Source organism: Cynara cardunculus, unplaced genomic scaffold, assembly GCF_001531365.2.
Source record: "Cynara cardunculus var. scolymus isolate 2C unplaced genomic scaffold, CcrdV1 Un_Scaffold_3162, whole genome shotgun sequence".
Lineage (NCBI taxonomy): Eukaryota > Viridiplantae > Streptophyta > Magnoliopsida > Asterales > Asteraceae > Cynara > Cynara cardunculus.
Window position 1 is genome coordinate 36,614 of NW_020201369.1, and position 10,082 is coordinate 46,695.

A 10,082-nucleotide genomic window follows, 5' to 3' on the forward strand; every position below is an offset into this window, starting at 1 on the left:
ATGGAATAATGGGAGACATAGACGCTCCAAATGACATGGTTTGCTCGGTAAAAATATCACGAGCAAAAGTTTCTAAGATTCTGTGCATTTCCCACAAGAAAGGAACTAGGGATCGCGCAATATGACGAACCACCTTCCTCCGACGACATCCTAAGGTTCGTGAAGATGCTAGGGTACAATCGTGAACTACAAAACGTATCAGACTTCAAAAGACAATTCCTCCCACCAATGTGGAATTTGTTCTTTTCCATCCTCAACCGATCCCTCACCTTCAAGCTCGGCTCCCTCGACCAAGGAAATCTCAACATAATGACAATTATGTATGGGCTTTTCTTCAACCTTAATCACGACTACGCCTTCCACATCTACAACGAGATTCATGTGGCCATCATCAAAAAGTGCAAACTTCAAGCCGCAGGAAAGCCACTATCTGCTGTTCTCTTTCCCCGCTTCCTTGCTCTTTTCATTGGGGACACGATGGTGCAACACGGACTACCTGCTGTGGAGCCTTTCACCCCAAACTACAAGATGCAAGGCCATCGCCCAACACTGTCGAAGGAAGGATACACCACAAACCGACCGCTGTCTCGGGCTATGCTCATTGTCATTCCATTGACAAGTGAGATACGCCAATCCTATGAACGCTTCATGTTGTCCAAAGAACCGAGGGAAGCTACCCCAGAGCACTTAGAGTCGTCCCCCCTCCAAGCGAGGGAGCACAAGCTTTGTCTTCATTGGATGATGAAGATGATGATGATGATGATGCTCATGCTTCCCCCGGCCTTCACCAAAATGTTCCCCATCCTACTACCCAAAGGGCAACCACATCTACTACCCCTGGCGATCAAAGCCAAAGGGATATTGAAACAGGACGACCCAGTCCCACCCAAACCCCAGCCAGCCATCCAGAGGCCATTCTTCGGGCCTCTGGAGATGAACAAGCCGAGGAACCTCATATCCCATCACCCCTCTCTCAACAGGGAGGTGATGAAGAAACAAGAGCCCCTTCGCCTCAGGGCTCGGCACAACCCCTCACACACACAGAAGCATTCGTTGCTTCTGCCATTGATCCCATAGATCGTTCAGAGCGATCTTCAATTTGTGCACCACTCTCCTCGGTATTTGATCTACCAAAAGGGACACACATCCGCTTCACTTACTCAACCTCTAAAGCTGAAGAAGAGGAAGAGGATGTTCCAACATCACGAGATAGTTCTTCTCTCGAAGGCTATCAAGGACATGATGGAAGTCCCTCGAGGCCTACCTTCGCACAAGGCCAAGAGGGTGCCTCAGGAACAAAGGCCCAACCTGCAGCATCTGTTGTTGTAGAGGTGACCCCATTAGCAGATCTGGTCACAAAGGCTGAGTTCCAAGCCTATGTTGATACAGTGATGCGGTCCTTCGATGACCTTAAACTCCTCATACAAGGGATTATGGAGAACCAACCCTCACCCGATACCCCAGACCTCCACCAATCCCTTGCCATCCTCCAATGCCACCTAAACCAAATAGATACCCAAACCCAAGCCAACTCATCCCGCCTTCAAATCCTCCAACAAACAGTAACCCAACAACACAATACCATATCATCCTTAGCTACCCAACAAAACCAAATCCTAATCCAATCCATAGCCACCCTCACGGCTCAGGCAACTGAGGCCGATGAAAACTTACCATACATCATTACCCAACTCCAAACCATCATTCGCATTCTTCATCAACTACCAGCCTCCATCACCTCCCAAATACCTCACCCTCAACCTTCATCCACCCTCACCACCCAAATGGCCACCATACAAATAACCCTCACCCAATTACCTGCCACCATACTTGCCCAAATCCCACCACAAACTCAAACCCCACCTCCCTCTACAGGCCCTTCCTATGAAGCAGCCTTCTCATCCTTCACTGCAGAGGTGAGGAATCTTCTTGCTAACCTTCCCCAACCTCCATCATCTGCAACAACCTCTGTGCCACCTCCTCCCTCTACAGGCACAGACTTTGCTGCAAGAGTCGATCTACGGGCTCTGTCAAAGGCACTTATCTCCTCTTTCAATGAGATAAGTGCAAAGTTTGCTGCCCGATCCGTTGAACCCACCATTGCACTGAGGAAGAGTTTACAACAACAGCAAGAATGAACAAACACTCTCCTTCGCACAATGGAACAACATCATAATAAGGATCGAGTGTGCACTCTTGCTTCCCACATTCGAATGTGGAAAAAAAAGAATAGATCAAGAGTATCCTGCTCTTCCAGCCGCCCCTACAAAAGACCAAGGCATGAAGACCAAGACCCCGATGATCAAGGTCTTGGACCTCATGAGGGGGAGACAGAGGCGGCAGCTACACATAACAGGATCCGCTGCACCACAGCAACCATCACCACATCAACAATCATCACCACAACAACCACCATCAACCCAACAAACCCAAGCAAGGGAACCAGAGGCCTTGCCCTTTGATGAAGAACAGAATATCCAAGTTCCCTCAGCCACAATACCAAACCCCATCGTGTTGAGTTCATCAACCGATGAAGAACCAAACACACCACCTACAGAAACAAACCAAACCTTCACTCCATCACTCACAACAAACCTACCTTTAACACCTTCTCCAACACCTCGACCCTTCACTCTTACCTCACAACCAGAACCCACAAAAACCCAACCATCGCCTCAACGACCCCAAACCCCACCAGAAACCTCTTAACCACTTGAAACTGAACCAACCAAAAAAACTCACCCTCTACCCATACACAACCCCAAGCCAATACACAACCCTTAACCCAACATCCTGTGGTACATGCAGACATCCCTTCTTCCTTGAGGCATCCTCCACAAGGCCTGGTAGATGAGATTATCCAGAACATGGAGTCGATAAGGAGACTTCCTCAATTGCCACCCAGGGAACCAATCTTGATGGAAAATATCCATCAGTACATGTATCAAGATCGTGATGAAAGTTTGTCAACCAATCCTACAATCCTATCGCCAGAGTCAATGAACCTCCTACATCATTGATTTGTCAGACAAACCACTCAAGAACCTCGAGCTGTCTTTTCAAATAAGGGAATAAGAAGAGTCGTTGACTTAAAGATAAAGTCTTTTGCCAATAGAGCTATTCGAYACATCGAGTTCAGCATGGAGAGAGCCCATGGGATCGTTAGCGTGTTCAATGAAAACGATCTTATCAACCTCAATCCATATGACTTGATTGAGTTATATGCCTACACAGCTCAAAGGCAAGATCATGGCATAAGGTTTGGAATGGCAAACCGAGCGATAGTGAAAACAATGGAGTCCCTGGTAAAGCTCAAAACCAAAACAGATTTTGAAATCGCTTTTAGGCTAGGCATTAAGAGATTATCCTGCGCTCCTCTAAATGATGAATTCCAGGGCCTGCAGAAGATACGTTTTGCTTCAATTCTTACTCAACCTGAACTCGGACTTGTTTACAAGAATGAGTTTGGGGTTAAAAAGTTCTTCAGATTGACTGAAGCCTTCAAGTATTCAACAGATACACTTGAATGGTTTCAAAAAAACATTAGAGAAAGACTGGACAGAAACCATGTGCCAAGGGAAGAGGGAAGCCATCTCATACATGAGATATCAACCATCATTGCTTATCGAAGACTACTCTTGCGCTTCAAAGAGATATACTCAGGTAGTTAGTGATGAGATGAAATTTTTGCTTATTTTGTCTTGATGTAATTTATTTTCAGTATTATAAAGAAATTTCATCATCCAATGAAAAAATTGGATTTTGATGTTTTTCTACTAGACTAGTGTCTGTTCTTCACATATGTGTCTAGATTAGACTTTGTTTGTTTTTTCATTACTTAGGGGAATATTGTTAAACCCCACAATGCAAAATGTAAAAAGTAATGAAAAACAACAAGTGATGAAGAACCAGAAGACCAATGAAGACATCAAGGCATAATCAACTAAGTCTGGAATTCAACCATTGGATCGATGGATAGTTCAACCATTGGACCGATGGACAAGTTCAACATATGGACCAATGGACAAGTTCAACCAGAGGATCAATGGACAGGTCCAAGGATGCGATGGAAAGAGCATCTTCATCGATCCTCTAGACAAGCAACACTTAGAAGATTTTTTAGCACTTCATCCAAGCATGAATGAAGATTTGAAGATAAGGATGAAATCATCATATCATGAATGACAGCTGGAGATGACAAATCAAAAGCTGGAATTCAAGTTTATCTTATTGTTAATGTTTATCCATGTGAAAGATAAACCTTATCTGTTAGCTAGACGATTTGCTAGAAAGTAGCATTAGATAGTTATCTTCTTAATAATCGTTTAGTATAAATAGATGATTAGATCTATTGTAAAAAAAAAGGCTTTTACTCTTTGTTTACGTTTATGAATCTATAAAGTAAAACCTTTGAAGCTCAAAATTGTTCTTAAATTTTCTTATTTTATTTTTGAGACTTCATAACTTTCTTCATTAAATCACTATAGTTTGGTTATTCATGACTAGATTATAAGTGTTATTGAGAGATCTGGGATCAACAGAGACCAAGTTTGGGAACAAAGAGGCTCTAGTCTCAAAGGATTGGAATCTAGAGGCTCTGGTCTATAGAACCAGAGGCTCTAGTTGGAAAGGTGGTATTTAGTGAAAAATACAAAGCATTTGCTTTGGACCAGAGGGGATATGCTTCCAAAGGCGATGAAAAAGTTTGGCCAAAATTAAGCATTTCTAATTTGCTAAAGGCTTTTGTCTTTAGAACTAGAGGCTCTGGTTTAGAGTGCTTGTGGATTGTGGCCTTAGAATGTATCAGTTTTAGGCATAACCATGATATTTTGAGGATCTCTGGTTTCAAACTTCGGATTGCCTCTAAGTGGTGAGATTCAACATACCCATCTTGCTGACAAGAAATAAAAATCTTTTCTCATCAAGAGCTTTTGTGAAAATGTCAGCCAGTTGAATCTCTGTAGGAACAAAATACATTTCTATTGTAGCTTTTTCGACATTGTCTTTTAGAAAGTGGTACCTCACATCGATGTGTTTGGTCTTGGAATGTTGCACAGGATTTGTAGAGATGGCCATGGCACTCTTGGAGTCATAGAGGATGGGAATCTTTTAATATTCAAAGCCATAGTCCTTAAGCTGAGTCTTCATCCAGAGAACTTATGAACAACAACTAGCAGCAACAACATATTTTTCTTCTGTTGTAGAGGTTGAAACACAATTCTGTTTTCTGGATGTCTAACTTACCAGCTTGTCCCCCAAGAGTTGACAACTTCCATACGTACTCTTTCTATCAAGCTTGCAACCTGCATGATCTGCATCTATGAAGGCTATTAGATCAAAGGCAGAGTTCTTAAGATACCAGAGACCTAATGAAGGGGTTCACTTGAGATATCTAAAGATCCTCTTGACCGCAGAGCGATGAGATTCCTTAGGATTAGTTCGATACCTTGCACAAAGACATGTAGAAAACATAATATCTGGTCTACTAGCAGTTAGATACATGAGTGATCCAATCATGCTTTTGTAGGTTGTTACATCCACAAATTTCCCTGATGGATCGACAAACAACTTAGCTCATGTAGCCATTGGTGTTCTCATCGATGATGAATTTGAGAGAGAGTATTTCTTTAGAAGGTCAGTCATATACTTGGATTGATTGATAAAAGTCCCTTATGGAGTTTGTTTTATTTGAAGACCAAGGAAGAAACTAAGTTCTCCCATCATACTCATCTCAAATTTACTTTTTATCAGTTTTGAGAATTTTTCGCAAAATTTAGCATTGGTAGAACCAAATATGATGTCGTTCACATATATTTGCACAAGTAGTATGTCACCTTTATGTTTCTTGAGAAAGAGGGTTGTATCGATTGTACCTTTTTCGAATCCATTGTCGATGAGGAAGGTAGAAAGAGTATCATACCAGGCCATGGGTGCTTGTTTAAGCCCATAGAGGGCTTTGTCCAGAAAGTAGACGTACTCTGGATGCTTTGGATCTTCAAACCCAGGGGGCTGCTGCACGTATACTTCTTCTTGAAGTTTGCCATTGAGGAATGCAGACTTGACATCCATCTGATAGACCTTAAAGCCTTTGTGTGCTGCATAGACTAGGAATATTCTAATGGCTTCAAGTCTTGCAACGGGAGCAAATGTTTCATCGTAGTCAATCCCTTCTTCCTGGAAGTAGCCCTTGGCAACAAGCCTGGCCTTGTTCCTTACTACCATGCCATCTTCGTCCTTTTTGTTTCTAAACACCTATTTGGTTTCTATGGCCGTCTTCCCTTTGGGTAGAGGCATGAGGGACCACACTTTGTTTCTTTCAAAATGGAGTAGTTCTTCTTACATTGGGTCTATCTAGTTTGGGTCTTGTATGGCTTTAGAAATCTTCTTCGGTTCGATCATGCTTAGAAAGTTGGCGAAGAGGCATTCATTCGTTGTAGCGGATCTCGTCTTGACACCAGATGATGGATCACCAATGATTTGGTGTTGTGGATGATATTTTATCCACTTGGTGCAAGATTAGGGTTCTGGAGTAATAGGATGCAGTTCCTCATCAACCGATGGAACTGCTTGCTCCCCCTCAAAAAGATCATCTCCAGATTTATCTTTTGGATCTAAAGATATAGAAGAGGGAGAAGGTGAAGTAACATGAGTTTCAGAAAGAGATGTACCATCAGCATTGGATACTTCATGTTCTTCATTGGCTCTGGAAGTGGGTTTAGCAGTAGGTGCATGTCCAGAGACTACTTCTTCTTTGAAAATGTCTTCAAATAAATGAGCTAACTCTGATTCATTTGGTTTGGCGAGTGATGAATCAGAGGCTCTCTGTTGAAGTCCAAGTCCTAAACTGCTGTGTCCAGAAGTCAATAGTGAAGAATCATCAAAGGACACGTTGATGCTTTCGATGACGATCTTTGTCCTCATAAGCTTTCTTGTCGAACTTGCCAAGATATTCCCTATTGTTGAGTACAAAACATTTGCACCCAAAGACGTGGAAATATTTGACATTTGGTCTTCTTTGATTGATGAGCTCATAGGGTGTCTTCTGGTGCCTTCTGCTGATGATAGATCGATTTTGATTGAAGCAGACGATAGAAATAGCTTCAGCCCAGAAGGTGATAGGTAACTCCGATGAAACAAGCACGGTCCTTGCTGCTTCCATGAGGGTTCGGTTCCTTCGCTCCACCACTCCATTCTGTTGTGGAGTTCTGGCTGCTGAAAAGTTTTGTGAAATGCCTTCGCTGATGAGGTATTCATCGATTCTAGTATTTCTGAATTCAGTTCCATTGTCACTTCTAACTTTGATGAGCTTGCGTTGTAGAAGGACTTGGAGCCTTTCCATCACCCCAATGAGAAGTTCAGGAATGTCTGATTTCTTCTTTACGAACTCAACCCAAGTGTATTCGGAATCCCCTTGACCAACTTCTGTTTGGCTAGCTTCCTTAGAACGTCAAAGTTCAGATTTGAGAACTTCTGATGCCATAGCCAATTTTCATCGCTCTTATGGGATACAAGGCAGAGGGTGTCTTGTCCTATAGAGGATTGAAAATCCAGAAGATAGAGATTCCCTTCTCTCTTTGCCTTGATGATGGTTTGGCCGGGCGGTGTTTCGATGATGCAGAAACCCTTGCGAAACTTGACTTCAAGACCCTTGTCGGAGAACTGGCTTATGCTTAGTAAGTTATGCTTCAGACCTTCAACATAAGCCACTTTGCTGATGGATATGTTTCCTTTAATGAGTGTGCTGTATCCCTTGATGGTACCCTTACTATTGTCTCCAAAAGTGACAGAGCCTCCAGGTTTGTCGATAAAGGAGGACAACTGACTTTTATCACCAGTCATGTGCCTGGAGCAACCTGAATCCATATACCATGGTTGCACATGCTGGTCCTGCAAGACAAGTTAAGGGTTTTTAGGTACCCATTTCATAATGGGTCCATGTTGGTTAGTTGGAGATACGACCTCTCTCTTTTCATCAGGCCTCTTGAGAGTGGGCTGATTTCCTTTACCCTTAGCCTTTGCAGGCTTGGGTCTTTTTATATTTCCTTTGCCCTTTGACTTGGGCTTTTTCACGTTTTCATTGGTTTGAACATTATAGCGATAGACGTGTTTGGAAAATATGAAGCAATGAGTTAACATGTGGTTTCTCAGGTTTTGTAAAAGTGCTAAACATTGACAGTTAGGATCTTTTGGACATGAATGTTTAACTTTCTTTTTATTCGATGAAAATGAAGAAGTAAATGCAGGGGATGAAAATCCTGTCCTAGCATCGGTTGCTTTTACAAACTTCCTAACTAGTTCAGATTTTTTATTTGTGGTAGGCGTGGTCTTTACTTCTTTCCTGAGGAAGTACTTTTTTTCTTCAGCTGAAGGAGAAGAAAAGTGGTGGTTAGAATGTTTAGAGGCAGGCCAAATCTGTTTCTGCACGCGAGTAAACTTAATGAACTTAGATGAAGTACTTGGGCCTTGTGAGATGTCGTTGGCAAACTCGGTGTTACTCAACTTTCCTTTTCATTTGTCTAAAGTTTTCATAGATGCTGGAACATCAGATTTCATTGAGGCCTTGAAGTTTTGAGGCTTCTTATCCTCAATGACCTCTGGTGATTCGTAGATTATTTCTTCTTCAGATTCAGAGTCAAGAAAGTCTCTCACGGATTTCTCAAAATTAAAATGCTCATGGATGTTTGCGGAAGAAATGGGTTTAGAAGTTGATGGTTCAGAGTGATCTGTTGGGGGTTCCATTGCTTCTGACTTGGATGAACTTGCAATATTACTTGGATGGTTCATCGATTCATCAGATAACGGTTCCTTCCTAAGATTCTCTTTCTCATCAACAACACTTGCTGATGAAATGGGATTGATAACCAGAGACTCTGGTTTAACCATAGGATTTCCATCGGTCTCTGGTGTGGAGGCATCATTCCTTTTATCAGAATTCTTACTTGTGCTGTTCTTGATGAGTCCAGATTTCATACAAACATGGTATGATCTTCATAGATTGTGATGAACTTCAAAGTAGAAAGAAAATATTCAAGAAGATGATTAGATTGAGAGGAGAGAGAATATTACATTAGCAAATCTTGATTTTCAGATTAATGACAAAGCTTAATTACAATTACAAGGTAAATCCTATTTATACTAGGAAATGTAAAGACTAAGCTATTACAAGGAAACTATACTAAGGAGAAACTTGAATACAACTTTTAAGCTCTAACTTGAACCCAACATTCTCCCCCTTTCGATTCAAGTTTGGACTCTTGTAAACTACGTTTTGCGCAGTCCAAGTATTTTCTCCAACCTTCTCAGAGCATTTCTATACTGAATATTTTCCTCGAGCAAATTGATAGCGTTGACGAGCAAGTATCTTTCTTTGGAATTCATTCATTCAGATCCAGTAGTCTTTTCGTCCATCACCCTCTTCGAGTCCAGCGCCCTTCGTACTAACTTGATTGTGCCATCAGAATACTTATTCAACTCGCTGAATCTCATGAACTTTTTAACCTGAAGTTGAACATAGTAGATAACCTCGAACTTTGGATTTTCAAGAACCATCTAGACTGGATAGCCGTCAATGTCTTCAAGATCTTGATTCGATCTTTTGAGGTTGATGATTCACTGGTTGTCCTCAAGACCCATTTGAATATCAATAACCATTGACAACTTTACTTGACTTCGAATGAATCTTTTAATGGCTTCCAGAGCTACAAGTTCTCCTTCTCTTCTGATTGTCATATTCTTGAGTTCGAAGAACATGTATTCGAGATCATCTAAATATAAGTTCGTGAAATCGGCTTCGCTGAACCTCTAGATCTGGCCATCCTGTCTTGTAACAGTGAACACAGGATACCAGATTCTTAAGAGCTTCTGGGCATCAATCTGCTTGATAGTGACAATTCTGTGCTTTGTACGAACTTGACTTATAGGCTAACACTTAGCTTTCAAAAGGTGAAGGTATTCAGTTCTGAAGTCTTTTGGCTTCTTGTGAATTCCTAGAACTCTGTCAGCACAAAGCAGTTTTCTGTGATGAACGAAAATCCCAAAGTAGATATCTTCTAAATATGGCTCTTGGATTCTATCGCGATCAT